Consider the following 16464-nt stretch of genomic DNA (forward strand, 5'->3'; position numbering starts at 1 on the left):
AAATTCTTCTTTGTCATGTTTCATATTTAAACTGTCTGCCACAACGAAGAAACTGTTGCTTTATTTTGCTTGTCCTTTTCTGAGGTTTGCAGAAATGTCCTGTCAATAAACTGACAGGTTTGATGCAGAATCATCAGATGGCGTAAAGTGTAGTCCTTCTGACTTGTAAGCAATTCTGTGAGCCTGTGGGGTTTCTGAGTATCCGGCCTATCTGCTTATGTAACCTGTCTGAATATTTTCTGCATTTGAGACAAACTACATTCTGAGGTTTTGGCATAATGGCTAAGGTGTTCACTTCATAGAATTAAGGTGCAGGATTTGGTTCTTACCTTAGGAAATTGGCTAGGCTTAAAACGGCCTTTCAACAAACGTTTAAGGAACATAGGTTTATAGGAGAATGCTGCCTAGCATTCTCCTATAAACCTGTGTTCCTTAGAAATTTGTTTTTTGAAGAAGTTGTTCTGGCAGCACTACAAATCTTCTGTGAAGTTTTTCATCTTGGAAGACTGCAGTTTTTTTTCTGCTATTTTGGACTGTGTTCTGTTCTGGTCTCAGTCTGCGTTTGCAAGAAGGTTGTGTAGACTGAGTGTTTAAAAGACAATGTTAGTAGTTCATGAAAAATGTTCATCAGATTGTCAGTGTGTGCGTGTGTGCATGTGCGTGCGTGCGTGTGTGTGTGTGTGTGCGTGTGTGTGTGTGTGTGTGTGTGTGTGTGTCTGTGTGCCTGTGTGTGTCAGTCTGTGGATGACATGGAAAAGGATGAAAAGGTTGCAATTGTGAACATTTTACAGACCCCACCCCACAGGTTTTATTAAAAGTAAGGAGGAAGATGCCGTACATGTAGGGATGAATAATGTAAAAGGAAGAGTAGCCGGAGTCAGTGAAGTTTGGAATCTTAAGGGAAATATGTAGCAATGCAAGAAGACTGATACAATTCTGCAGATGCTAACTATGGTATGTAGTAGCGATGTGATGAAAGTCATGTCTGGAGTTTAGGGATTGCCTGAGATGCTGATTTAAGGATGAAAGATTTGATATATAAGATGGTGAATACTTTGAAAAAAATCGAGAGTGCTACAGGCCAGCTGCACTTATACACCAAAGGGAATTGGCTGTTAATGGCAAATGTGAAAATATATAGCACAATCTGGGTTCTGTTTTAACTGAAATTGGTGGTGGCAGGTAAGCAACTCACCAGAGAATGCAGTGGGAAGTAAATGAATAGTGGGGGGAGATTAGGGTGACCAAAGAAGAGAGGAAACATAAAGAGGAATGAGATGAGCAAATGCGATGGACATGTAACATCAGATGTTTGTGAAGGAAAAGTGATATATGGTGCACTGCATGCAAAGATATGACGAGGCAAGGCTCGCGGAACTTCAGAAAGAAGAGGGAAGTAAGAAGGCGGAGACTGATGGTGCATAAAAAGGAGGAGGGGGTATTGTGAGGGGGTATTGTCTGGCAGAAGGGAAGGACATCAATGAGAAAATATTAACTAAGGTAGAGGCTTTTTAACCCTAATTATGAGCTGTATAGACCATTCAGTGTGCGAGTAATTCATGACAAAAAGTTAAAATATAAGCTAAGGGGTGGCAATATGGTGGATCAATGTTTATTCATTCCTTCCTTCACTGATTAGTCATATGATCTAACACAGGGTCATGAGGAAGTGAAAGCCAATACCTCCAATCACTAGTAAAAAAGCAGATCAACTAATTCTAAATGGGGTACCAGAACATGTCAACTCACCTTTTCTCACATTACGCACATGCCCATTGTTAATTTGGAGGAAAGATAATTCCTCCAGGACACGTCTTTGGCATGTGAAAGGACACCAAAGACACCAGGTGAAAACCCACGTAGATACAGGGAGGACATGCAGGCTCTGCAGTGAAGGCACCCCAGCAGAGAACCAAACTGTAAAAAGAAACACTGTGAGGCAGCCAACCTACTGCATTACTGTGTCCTTCAGTAAATTAGAAGGCTCCCATATTTAGTGTGGGGAAGGAAGAGGTGGTAATTGAGGTTTTTTCAGAGAATGGACTTTGCACAGAAGGGTAGGACTAGGATTTTTTTGTGAATTTCAACCTAATAGATTCACACTAGACAGAAATGGTAGTATGTGGGTTTAATGGAGGAGCTACAAATGTCCCTTATGAAAATGTGACAATGTGAACAGTTTGGTGAGGTAACCAGTCCATTCTATGACTGAGGTCAGAACGCCTGATAAGGAGAAAAAGAGATGGGGATGTAGAACATCCTATCACCAATAATCTTAAATAATTAATTCAAATTAAACAGCAAATCAGGCATGGATTTCAAATTTGTTTTCTATTGTTGGTAGAAGCCCCTTTGTGTGGCCCCCTTTGCTTACATAAATAGGTCTGAGGGTGCTACTCTTCAGGGGAATAGGAAGTCCCTGTGCAGTGACCAATGTGAGATTTTAACCATTGGGGTATAACTGCATGATTACTGACTACCAAGAGTGGGAACCTAGGAAAACAGGAAGGGTCGTGAGAAGGCCATGACATTAGCAGAGTTACTAGAGTCAGCAATGAAGGTGCAGGTTAAGGAAAATGGAAGTGGAAGCAGGCTAATTTTCAGATATACTGCAAAATGTATGATGAATGACATGGAGACTGGAATACTGTATACTGGGGAGGGAATGAAGAATATGGCACGAAGTAGAAATTTTAAGGATATTCTTCACTTTACTTATTAAACAGCATCTAGGTAGATAGTACTAGCTTGGGAGAGCAGAGGTAAATGGAAACGGGTAATCAGATGAGAAGAGGGATTAGGTGAAATATTTATTTTGTTTGTTGTATAGGTTGGTGGGATAGACCACAATCCCATTTCAGCCACAGCCCATGGCAAATGCAGAAACAATAAATAATAATGCATTGTAAAAGACTACATTATATAAACAATAATGCTATACTTTGGCATAAAATGCACTTTCACAAATACATTTTGTAATTTTTTTAAAGATGGTGCAAGCAAATATTCATATATGCAACCAATTAATATCAGGTATAGGTATGAAAAAGTTTTAAGTTGCATTACAGTGTTAAGACATAATGATCAAATGTTAAGTTACATTATACTGCATATATGCTTTCTATGGCCTCTTTATTGCTTGTTGATGTTCAGATCCATGCATGAAATATGTTTTACAAGCTTCCTTACTGGAGTTCTTCTTGTGTTTCAGCTTCGTGTTGAGGGATAAAGCCCTAACTATGGTTCAGGTGACCTGGGTTCAGTTAGTGGTTTGGGAATCTGAGGTAATGGCAGGGAAGGATAGATCCAAGCATCTCTTACTGAGAGGGGTAGTACATAGAGATTGGTAGCCCTTGGATGTAAAACAGGTGAATGCAGACCTGGGGGAGGCCAAGGAGCAGCTCATAAATTAAAAAAAAAATCACTCGATGGAAGGAGGCAATGGCATGACCCCCCCCCAACCAGGACACCCCTAGGTTCCATGCCAGCCCCAGCCTCAGAAGAACCCAGTAGACCCAATGATGGATGGTAGGAGTAGGGGTACCCAATGATGGATGCACTGTGGGGAAGCTGGAATGAATGAAGCGGAAGGGGAACAAACAAAAAAAGAATGGTAAGTAGTCAGTGAAGTTGTACCGCCGTTGTCATGAGTTGTGCCTGTTATTCTGCAAAAGGCATGAGTGCAGGAGAAATGGAGGTGATAAAGCACTATAAGTTTCATTTCCAGACCCTGGAAGACAATGCACACACTACTACAGAGGCACAGATAGGAATGGTGTGATAGATAAGAGGCAGCAGCATATCTCTCAAATGTAAAGATTTTTGCAGAATGTCCATATTTTTGCCTCATATTTTTTAGTCGTTTCTTCATCAAATTTGTTTTTTCTGACAAATTGTTGAGATTGATGTCACTAAATAATGACTGACATTGGAGTTTCAGACTTTATATTTTTCAGAAAATGCATGTTGAGTCAAAACCTGTTATTCTGTCAACTTTCTAAGAGCAATAGTTAAAATTTGTCCCCAGTTTTATACCTTTGTCCCCCGTTATTTTTGGCTGTGTCGAGATTTCTTGCACTTAAAGGCTGAGAGGTATGAGCAGCAGAGCTTCATTCTAGGGTTGGGCTGCCAGCTTAGTTTGGATTAGTTTTCAGACTGGGCCACCAGATGTGCACAAGGCAGACCAGGTTCAGTAGATGCGATATATTTGGACTTACCCAAGGCAGCTCCACTGTAGTGAAAAGGCTTTATGAGATGGACCACTCTGCCTGAGTAGGGCATGTTAGAGGTAGGTGGACAAGGAAGAATGACTGACTGATAAGCTGGTACCCTAATGAACTTCCACACGACAATATTTTTTAAACACCTTTATTGAATTATCACTTGTGACACAGGCAAACCTACACTTATATAAAAGTAATCAAGCAATGTTAACAAATTCACATTTACAAACATTAAACATCACATATGTTGTTCTATACCATATAATCATATCAACAGTACATAATTTATTCAATTCCTGCCTTCTCTTAAACCTCATTTCTCCTCCAGAACATGTTTATGTGTGTATCATTTCCACAATTCCCTTTTTTCCTGTGTAATTTATTCCTACCCTTTTCTAAAGATCCCACTTCTATTATTTTGTCTCTATGACAGTGTTCAGTACATCAAGTATAGTTGGTTTAGATTTTGATTTCCATTTTCTAGCAATTGCTTTTCTGGCAGCCACCGGAATTAAACTTACCAAGGCCTTACTATGTCTAGGGCATTCAGACTGCATCCCAGCTCAAAAAATTATTTACTTAGTTACATTAATTTTCTCACCCAGTATTTCTGACAGAGTAATCTGTAGGGAATTTTTTAAGTCTGACAGCTCATTGCACTCCTAAAACATGTACCCAGTTTATTAATTTTATTTATTTATTATTTGTTTACTGGGAAAGTCCGACTTGGAACAAAGCCAATTTTCAGAGGCGGCCCGGGGAGAAATGTTGCAGATGCATGTCTTTGTAAAGTGGGAGGACCCCGAGAAAATCCACATGACTTCAGAGAGGGCAGACTCTGCACAGAAGGCACTCCAGCCGAGAATCGAACCAGAGAACCTCTTGCTGTGAGGCGACAATGCTACCGCTGCACCACTGTGCTATCCAGTTACCTCTTTCTTCTCCCAGTACACATCCAACATTTGCCATTTACCTGAAGAAAAATTATTTGGAGTCTGCTTGGAGTACAAATGAATATATGCAAACACTTCCTGGGAAAATCCTAAATCTTCTAGATTTTTTGCATATTTGGGAACCTCCCATTGTTTATTTGTGAAGTGCATATCTAATCTTTCTTCTTAACTTTTTCTGACCTCTTTCTGATTGATTCCTACAGTTATTATGCAGTATTATATATGAGCTACTAATTATCCCTTTTTCAACAGTAGCTTCTGTTTTAGATTCAACTAAAAACTCAATCTGTACAGGTCTTTCATTTTGGATTCCCTATCTCTTTCTCGTTGTCTGTACTCTAATATCAGTCCAGATTGAGAAGGCAATCATTAGCCTGCAATCTAAATGTCTTTTTGCCTTTTCCCCTTCTATTACCTTTCCTTCTCTAATTATTTGTTCGCAATAATTTGGTTTCTTTGTCATCTTTCAACAGTAAAGTCCAACACCCTCTTGTTTAGTCTCTTTACCCCTAATTGCAGTCACCCCTGTCAGCAGAATCTCCTCTCTCCATTCCCTTGTTGCCGTAGTTCTTAGTAAGCTACTTAATGAATATAATATTCTGTATGATTGTTTTCTCCTTAAGAACCTCTGTCCAAAATCCCATTTTCTCCTTATTTCTTGAATTACCCCCCCTGCTTCATCATTATTCCTTTCTTCACATTGAATTGTAGCTTTCTGCTTGTGTTACGTATAAGTGCTTTAACTGTTTATCTCCAAAATATCCCTTCTCCTGGGAGGATCAACTTTTCCCACTTGACCCTTGCCCTCTTTTTCCCGCCCAAATAAAATCCTTTAACCCTTTATTAATTACTATCCACAGTTTCTCCTCTGTTTGATAAAAGCCCCTGCCCTGTGTTTAATATTTTAGGGAAGAGAAACATTTTACTGCTTGTATCTTACTACACACATCCATAAGCAAGAGTTTCTAGTTTCTCAGTTTTTGTGTCATCTTTAGTCTCATTCCACATATCCTTAGATGCCATAACCAAATCCTTTTAATCCGTATTCTTAACTATTTCATTTTATCATGTAACCATAAATATAGGTATCGCTGGATCAGTTCATATGTGAGTACATAGTTTATAGCAATAACCTTTGTTTAATCTTCATTAAATTTATATACTGAAACAACCTGGAACTGTCTCATAATATTACATAGCACTGAGATGGCCTTTTCTTTTCCTGTCTCATAATATTACATAGCACTGAGATGGCCTTTTCTTTTCCTGTCTCATAATATTACATAGCACTGAGATGGCCTTTTCTTTTCCTGTCTCATAATATTACATAGCACTGAGATGGCCTTTTCTTTTCCTGTCTCATAATATTACATAGCACTGAGATGGCCTTTTCTTTTACTGTCTCCTAATATTACATAGCACTGAGATGGCCTTTTCTTTTACTGTCTCCTAATATTACATAGCACTGAGATGGCCTTTTCTTTTCCTGTCTCCTAATATTACATAGCACTGAGATGGCCTTTTCTTTTCCTGTCTCATAATATTACATAGCACTGAGATGGCCTTTTCTTTTCCTGTCTCATAATATTACATAGCACTGAGATGGCCTTTTCTTTTCCTGTCTCATAATATTACATGGCACTGAGATGGCCTTTTCTTTTCCTGTCTCATAATATTACATAGCACTGAGATGGCCTTTTCTTTTCCTGTCTCATAAAATTACATAGCACTGAGATGGCCTTTTCTTTTCCTGTCTCATAATATTACATAGCACTGAGATGGCCTTTTCTTTTCCTGTCTCATAATATTACATAGCACTGAGATGGCCTTTTCTTTTCCTGTCTCATAATATTACATAGCACTGAGATGGCCTTTTCTTTTCCTGTCTCATAATATTACATAGCACTGAGATGGCCTTTTCTTTTCCTGTCTCATAATATTACATAGCACTGAGATGGCCTTTTCTTTTCCTGTCAGGTACAAAATAATGTCATCTGAAAGCCAACTTTTCTTGAACACCATACTAGTTATATCCTTCAATTTCTGAGTTCCTTATTTTCTTTGCCAATGGTTCTAAATATAACGCAAATAACAAAAGGGCAAAGAGGACAACCCTGCTGAATTCCTTGGTTCAGACACAACTTATTAGAGAGGAACCCTTCCACTTTGACTTTTGACTCTAATACTACATATACCCTTCTAATTAACATTATTATTGTATCAGGAAATACAAATGCTTCCATTGCCCTACTCATAAATCCTAGCTCACTCTGTTGAATGCTTTTTCTGCATCAAGACCCATGAATAACAGCACAATTTCCTTACATTCTGCTTCCCTCTGGATCAACATTGTTCTATTAATGTTGACAGATGTTTGCTTCCCCTCAACAAAACCAAACCGGTCCATGTCTATTAATGCTGGCATCACCTTTGCCATTCTTTTAGCCATTTATAGACATAAACACTTTCTAACCATGGTTTAAAATTAAAATGGACCTATATGAAGCTAGATAAGATGGCTCTTTACCATCTTTAGGTATTACAGCCATCTCAGCTTTATACCAGAATATTGGTCCTCGCTCCTTTTAAAATATCATCATACAAAACCTTCAGGATTTTTATCACGTTCCTCATGCATAGCTTCCAAACTTCCATCAGAATACCATCTCTTGCTGGAGACTTTCCTGTAAATTGGTTATACATCACCATTTTTATTTCATCTCCTCCTATCTTAACAGTTAGTTGTTGAGGTTCATCTGTCTGTATCCTTGGCATATTTAAGTCTTCTATAAATATTTCCATTTGTATTTTTTTCTTTAATTTCCCACTTCTCTGCTTTATACAAATTTTAATTAAATTTCCAGACTATCTACCAACTCTACAGTATCTCTGGGTAGTTTTCTTGTTATAGACTCCCTACGTTTGGCAACAACCCTTTCTACTTTCTGTTGTCTAAGTCATTATGTGAAAAGTTTTTGTGCTCTGAAGCTATTATCAAAAAACAGTTGGTTAACAACAATCTTTCTAAACTCATACATGTTATCCAGATACTCCCTTATTTTCTCTTTAGTACTCTGCAATTGGGCCTGTTCTTGTTCACTGAGATTCTCTTTATTTTGTAATACTTTATCCTTTGTCAGCTCCACTAAATAACTCCTATTATTTCTTTACCAGATCTCTCTTTTTTCATTTCTACCTTATATTTAAATTTGATTTTCATTTTATTCCACACACTACCTTGTAAGTTCTTGAGTACTTTCTATCTTCCCTAGTAACTCCCAAATAATTTCCACTACCCATTCCTTAAATTCCTCTGCTATTAACAGGTAACAGAGTACAAAGGATTAGTCCAGACAAAATCACTTTAGCTAACAAATCTAGGAGACTGTCTTCTCGCTGATGCCCTCCCTGTGGGAGGAATAAAGACCCCTTGTTGATGTTTCATTAGTTTATTCGGTTAAGTAGGTAGATAGAAGAGTGTTTTTGCTTTAATACATCACATTCAACTTGTCAGCTATTTAAAGGTGGTTTTGCAATGGTGGGTTGGTCCAGGGAAGGTGATTAGAGGAAAATCTGGGTGATGGAAAAGCAAGAAGCCAATCCCAAACATAGAGATTAGTCCCTTATTTGAATATTCCTGAAAGACCCTTGAGAGTTTACCAGCTCAGCAGCCTGTGGGATCTCATTCTTAGTTAAATGTTTTTTGCTTTCACTTTTAACAAGCAAAACATGACAACACACCATGAGCTACCCCTATAAAACTATATGTAAGAAAACACTTGGCTTCATTAGGTCCATCTAACATTGGAGTTTGTAGAGTGGTCTACACTTTGTTGAAATTATCTGCTCTTATGAGGCTATCACCAGATTTTATTAGACTATTTTGTACCATATGTAATTTGATAGGCTGTGTCTGCCTTTGTAGGACTTGTGCTTTGAAGCAAGTAATGAAAGCTTTATTACAGTACGTTTACCAGTCTGACGTTTCCTTATCAATGCTTGTATCATATGTTACAGGAGAGGCTGTGCCCACTTTTATGGGGCTCACATATCCTGACATACATTATGAAAGGTTAATCTTCTCTTGCTTGGAAAAAGTTTGCAGTGCCTGCTTATAAGAGGCTCATATATATGATTAATGTGACAAATCCCCATTCTTCTGACTGATGAAGATGAAGATGGGTCTTTTTATATGCAGCAGAGGTAGTCACTTACAGCAACATTAGGTGACTCCCATTTTTTGAACAGTACATGCATCCAGAGAAATAGCTTGCAGTGGAATCAAGTCACAGTGTTCATTTTTTGACAGAGCTCACGAATGTGCACAAGTTGGAGGAAAAATCTGATTAAAGTTTAACACCTTGACACCTTTTGTATAGGCTTTTTGTGACCATGGAATAAAAATCCACCAAGGGGAAGACTACAGAGTATACAAAACCTTTAATAAAAATAAGCATCTCAGATCCTTTCTAAGCACAGGAAACTGTGCCTATTGTTAAAGATACAGCAGTATGGACTGGTGCCTTGGGATAACAATTTACATTATATGCAAATTACAGAAATTTTCATAAATGCAGATCAAGTGGCTAGAATATATATATATATATATATATATATATATATATATATATATATATATATATATATATATATATATATGGTTACTGTGCGGTATCTACAGTGAGATCGAGAATGCCCTTGGTTTCAGGGCATAGTTCTATGATGTTCCAGTCTGGGGTCTTCACTATCAAGCGTCTTCCGTTCAGATTACTTTTCTCTTTGGGTTTCACGTGGTGAAGTCAGAGCTCTTCTCTTCAGATTCTTCCTCTCTTCAGGTTCTGGTTGGTGCAGTCATTCCAAAAGAGGTTTAGATAGCTTTGTGTCTGGGTAGATAAAGGGGCTGGTAAGTGGGAAGGGTCAAGTGGAAGGGTAGTTAACCAATCTGGTAAGACAGGGCGGGGTGTCAGGGGCCCAGATCAGGGTTAGCTGATTTATGGATGTAGGGTGTCAATCAAACTAGGATGCTGGTGTTTGGCATCATTTATGTCACTCCTAACAACAAAGTGAAAGTTCAAGTCCCAATTGAGTAGTAGAAAACTTTTTCAAATAACTGAAAGTTGCTGTTCAAGTATGTACATATCACGAGGGGAAAAATGTTCAAACTCCTGACAGTTATTGTTTAGATCTGTATGGATCCTGAGATCACAAAAATAAATAAATAACTAAACAAACAGATTGGTTTGTTTCCTGTGTTACTAGATCATCATATAAACCATACCAAAGTAGCTGCAGTGATCTGCAGCTTGTATTTCTTGATTGGCTTTTTTATATTAAATCCTGGATAAACAGCACAGGTGTTTTTAGCTGCATGATGTATACAAACTAAACCACACATCATAAACTATAAAAACTAAACCGAATTTTACTTTGAAGACATGCATGGTTATGTTCTTATGGCTGAACAGCATCAGAGTATACAAACATATTGAGAATGGTAACCGAGAGGGGGAGAAATCTAAAAGTGAGACTGATTTCTAGGGTGGCTCCCTAAGTACAATGGAAAATAGTTATGAAAAAGGCAAGCAAATATTACCTAGTAACTCTTCTTTAGGATAGCCGTCCTCCAGGATGACAGAAGTTTTCCTTTTCCTCTGTTGGGACTTGAGAGGACATATCTGGAATGCTTTGTCTAGCTCTGGAGGTCCTGTCTTGATGGGGATATCAGACATATTTTAGCAAATGATGGAAAGTATGGTGAAATGTATGCAGAGAGCTCTGGATGGAGAGTGGTAGAGGACACTGCTGCTCTATGCAGTAATGAATGGAAGGAATATAAATTATATGATTTAGCCACTTGGATTAATCATTTAGCAAATGAAAAGGATGGCTAAATGGAGGAAGTCAGGAAGAAATGTGAAGGCAGAATGGAATGGGGTATTGGTGTCAGGTTGGGATGAAAGGGTTAAAATTGCTAATGATAAGGAAGTGTTATATCATAGAATTTATTTTCAGGCCATGTTGTGGGGTGATATAATGAATGTGTGTAGTATAATTTAACAGAATCATCCAAAAGTGCCTAGAACAGCTGAAGGAATGATCCAGAAAGAAGAGCAGACTGTCTGCATGGATGATTCCTGTCTCATTTGTAAGGACTTGATGAACCTTGGATCTGTTTCCATATAAATTAATAAGCATAAACCATTTAAGTCTAAGCCTTTATTTAGTCTCCTAACAATGTCTGCTTTCAATGTCTAGTCTAACTTTAGACTTATACAGGAATCCATTTTGGAGTATATTTCCTAAGTATGCTAGTTGCTTTATTTCAGATCTATGGCATAGATTTTTTTATTATTATTAAAAACTGTTCATCTGAATGTATGGTTATAAGACAGTATACAAAAGGTCTGGAACAGAAATGCTGACACACACCAATTTGTTTATGGTTGTCCATTTACTATCATTATGTTTCTTCTCAGTGTGGTGTATGGTCACCCAGAACATTTGATGATTTGTATCTTTAGAACATCTCACAGAAGCAACACATGCCATATTTGTCAAAGCAGATCTATGTTTTGTTTCTTGTCAAATTATTTCATACTAGAGAAACTGTATGACAAAAGGGTACTAAAGAAACATTATCACAGATAAATCTTGCTATGGAATTCTAGGTAACTTTCAATCCCAGTACAGTAAAAATTAATTCTGTATTTGAGTGTTTACTTTGTCAGTGTAACTTGTCTCTACATTTTCTGTGTCCATTACCAACATTTGTCATTATGTCTTTTACTGTTCTTCCCTCTCTCATCCTTATGTTGCCATACTATGTAATTCTTTTGCTGATATCTCGTAAGTGTGATGGTACCAGGAAAAGTACATGCAACCATGGCAGCCACATATCTAAAGAATTCCACTGAAAAGTCACTGTCCATTTCCTATCCACCCTGCCACTACCTAGAGGTACCAGTGCAGTGCTGTGGATCCATATTTTCCATTCAAATTAAGAGAGCAGGCCAATGGCTACTTTATATCGCTCAACCTGCAAACATTGAAAAGAGGAACAAAGTCCCTTGAAAAGTGACCATCCGGCTAACAATCTAGACATCTAATTAGCAAAACATGTAAATACCAATTAAAATATAACTTTTCCTGCTTCCAGTAGATATGTGGAATACTATAGGGTCATAGGTGTTTACTAGGGTAATGACCACAAGGGCCTTTTTAAGCCTAGCCATGCTTCCCAAATCCCAAATGTATTAACTGCAGTAGCAACATGCCATATAGCCTAACTGCTCGTGTGGACCATTTTAAGGCTAACTGATTACCTCATGTGAGAATCAAACTCTGCACTTTGTGTTTGTAAGGTAAACACCTTAACTCTTATGCCAACTTCCCACTCAAATAACCAGCCCTGGCAGGTCCCGAACCCAGGGCTCTGTGCATTATAGCAAGAGTAATGTACCACTACACCATATCAACTTTTACTTAGAAACATGTTTAAAAATGAGTGACAAAAATGATGGAAAATGGTAATTGCATCATCAAAGAGACAGTATTATAATTTGTTGAAAGTGTTTATGCCACTAGTATGTCAGCCATACATTGTAGTTTTCTGTGTACTAGACAGCTTCAAAAATCACATGTGATGAAGGGGAAATCTTGTGAAGGGGTAAATCAAACCTGAAAATAGGGACAGACCTCCAAAAATATGGCCATCCTCTTCAGAGGTAAATCAGACCTGAAATAGTAACATTCTTCCAAAATAGGTTCAGTTGAGAGGTCTGGGCCTCTTGAGACCATGTCTTTCTTGCCACCCTAATACAGCTAGCCCTCTAAAATCTAATCTTATTGGCCAGTCCTAGGTTGCCAGCACCATTTAGTATTGTTGGATTCTTTGGAAGATATGTTAAACCAAGGGCCTATTTGTTTTGAGTTGGTGGTACCTCATGTGAATGTAAAAGACCCCACAGCACATATTGAAGACTAGGTGAAGTTCTCCAGTGCCCTGGCCAGATCTCCCATAGCCGTATAAATACTACCTTAGATCTCCCCTAAAAAAAGCCACCAGCTTAGTGGGTGTGACCCAATCAACAAAGGATAACTAAATAAATTGTGAGCATGCCCTCCATTTCAGTGGGATGATCACCTGTATATGTATGTGTACATTTTTCTGTATCAGAAATGTGGTCTTAAATCAAAGGTTTGGAATTTTATTCTTACTTAGAAGCCTTTAAATATGATGTGCACACCCATTACACAAGGGTTTATACTCCCAAGGACTTGACTTGTGTGTTGGACAACAGCTGGCAAGACATTTATATAATCCATTTATTATAATTTATCCCCAGAAGCAGGCCTTTTGTTACTGAATTAATAATGAGAAAAATTCAAGCACTAAGAAAAGTGACCATAACACGTGTTTTGCAAATACACAAGTGTACATTAAAAATGTTGATGTTAGAATGCACAAAATGTTCTCTTGACCCTGACATTTCTGTTTAATCATTTGCATACCCTTTCCATTCGTACTCTAGACTGCCACGGCGACCTCTACATGTTTGGCCAATTTTGATTAGTCATTCTACCCAAACAGCATGTGTTGAGTTGAGGAATGAAACTAAAGAACTTTGAGGTAACTTCTGTGCAGAATGTCCACAGATACTAACCACGTTTAGTGTTTACCTGAGACTGATCTGTAATGCAGTAAAGCTACCCCATATGTAACTATGGTGCCCAGATGTTGTATGTGACCCTTACAGGTAGAGCGCACAATGGAATCCTTGTGGTTTGGTTCATAGAAGCTATGGTATCGCACTGACAGGCTGATGAGAATCTATAACCCTATAGTGACAACTTTTGACATTTAGATGAAAATAATTAAAAAAAAAATGAAAAAAAAAAACAAAAGTTTAAAGAAACCAAGTTTGCTTTTCAACTAAATCAGTATGCTTCTGGTTGGCTGTATTGTAAACTTTAAAATAATTACTGATGTATGTTAGATTTGCAATGTATTTTTTTTTTTTAGTGTGGGGTTATTGTGTGTCAAGCTATGACATAAGACTGAAGCTGAGTGGCCCAAAAATTCTAAAAATTTCAAGCTCGAATGGCAATGTTTCTCCCCTTGGATGATGTTTGTCAAGCTACAGAAGGAGCTGCATGCCACATTTTATAGAATCATTGAGAAATTGAAAGGGAATGAAATTATATAAAGTAAAACTTGTGCAAACAACATAAAATAAATAAATAAATAAGTAAAGTAGATTTGCATATTTGCAAATTGTGACACTGTTTTTTACTAACAATACCTTTTTTGTGGCAAAGATTGGATTTCTTGGGAACTGGACTAAAAATATACAAGTATAGGCCACTGGTGGAGAGGTTGTGAGCTCATGGCTACCAGGTGTCTTAGACCTTGTGGCCATGTTTGGTTAGGCTCTCAGAAGGGCCTTAAATTGGCTTAACTTCCTTCTCAGTCCACCCAGATGCAATGCATGTAGGTGTCTCCAAACAGATTAATCCAGTATTACAAATTTCATACTTACCGCTGAATGCAAGGTGTGTGTGTGTGTGTATGTGTGTGTGTGTGTGTGTGTGTGTGTGAGTGAGTCTGTGTGTGTGTGTGTGTGTGTGTGTGTGTATGTGTGTGTGTGTGTGTGTGTGTGTGTGTGTGTAAAAAGCTGTGATACTATAAGGTATGACTGCAAACTTCTCTTCATTATCTGACCAGCTGATAATACATTACACAGATTTTATGTCAGAAACTGCATTTATGAAATGTGTTCTTATCAGTTATTATTTTTATTCATTTATTAGTATTGCACTTGTCTGATTCATTAGCCAGCAGACAAGTAACACGTACTATTTACACTGAAATATAAAGTCTGATGACCTTGATTCCAAGTACATACAGCTAGGAATGTGGCAGTCTACAAATACCATCTTAGTTTTCTTTTAGCTGTGTTTTGAACATTTATCCATTGTTAGGTTTAACCAGTATGAGGTAAAACATGGCTTAGATGGTATAGGCTGTATTTTATGTCATGTCACATGTCAGAGATTCAGCTTTTTTGTACTGTTCTAGTCGTGTGGCAAAACGAATGTAGTTGGTCAGCTGCTAGTGATCGTCTCAGACTGTGATAGTACAAAGTCTATGTGACATTATATAACTGCCTAGCATCCATGTTCATGAGTGGGCAGTGGAAGGTCACAGTGGAATATGATGAACAGAAATATCTTACTAGTGGGTCAGGCTGGTTTCCTGAACTTAGGATCTTGCCGCCTTCCTGTTTAATTTCTGCGCATTCCGTTCACTCCAAGATAATGCATCCTGAGAGCAATGTATTTAGCTTGGAGTATAAACTGATGCCTCTCAAATATCCCTGATTTTGTAGACCATCCTCAGTTTTACCTCATATTGTTTCCTTGTCTCTTGTGTTTTTTTTTTCTGGTAAATTACAAGATTCATCAGCCAGTAATGCTAGACTTTAATATTTCATTCGTCTTAATGTTCAGAAAATGCATGTTTTGCAAAACCTGTTACTTTATTAATTTTTAAGTAAGTTAGACTAATATTTAAACAATGTCCCTGATTTTGAACATTTGTCCCCACCTCACATTGTTTTTGGCTTACCTAGAATTCTTGACCAAATAAGTTGCAAGACATGAAAAGTTTGTTGTAACAGTGTTATAAATATTGTAAGTTTAGTTTTATTTGAGGCGTTGCATGCATTTTGCTAATCTTTCTGTTTTGCATAATGTATAATAACTACAAAGCTTCTTATTATGGTGGCAGATGCTGTGGTGTGGGTATGTTTTGCAGTTACTTACTACAAGTAACTAAAATGTATGTTTTAATGCTTTGCACCTGTTTCTCTATGATAGCGATGTGTTCTTTTTGTGGATTTATCATTGAAGTAAGTGCTACTTTTGTATAAATGTAGCATTCCATGGCTGCTAATATTTTAACCTTATTAGATTTGGGCTTCTTGTGTACATTATGTTGCAATAATCAAACACGTTGCATAGTTTTTCAAATAAACTCTACAACAAACAAGTCTGAAAGGCACCAGGTACAGTAACATTTCCAAAACTGCTGACCAACAAAAGTACATTGAATAAGCAATGCAGATTGTACTGAAAAGGAGAGTTCCATTTGCAAATAGTGACAAAGTGCAAAAGGAAATGTAGACATTAGACAGTATTTACAGATTTGTTTGTGTTATGTTGTTTGCCTGAGGCTGGGCAATTAGCAATGCAGGTTAGTTTAGGTAGTACAAACAAACCAAACAAAT

The 16464-nt window shown here is 37.6% G+C and overlaps 1 protein-coding gene across 5 annotated transcripts in view; it reads left to right on the forward strand.

The window, feature by feature from the left end:
- CDK14 (cyclin dependent kinase 14) overlaps positions 1-16464 on the forward strand; it is a 3129234-nt gene that overhangs the window by 761751 nt on the left and 2351019 nt on the right. The gene's annotated exons all lie outside the window — the stretch shown is intronic.

The sequence above is a fragment of the Protopterus annectens genome, chromosome 3.part1 (genome assembly GCF_019279795.1).
Source record: "Protopterus annectens isolate FY-2018-M chromosome 3.part1, PAN1.0, whole genome shotgun sequence".
Taxonomy (NCBI): domain Eukaryota; kingdom Metazoa; phylum Chordata; order Ceratodontiformes; family Protopteridae; genus Protopterus; species Protopterus annectens.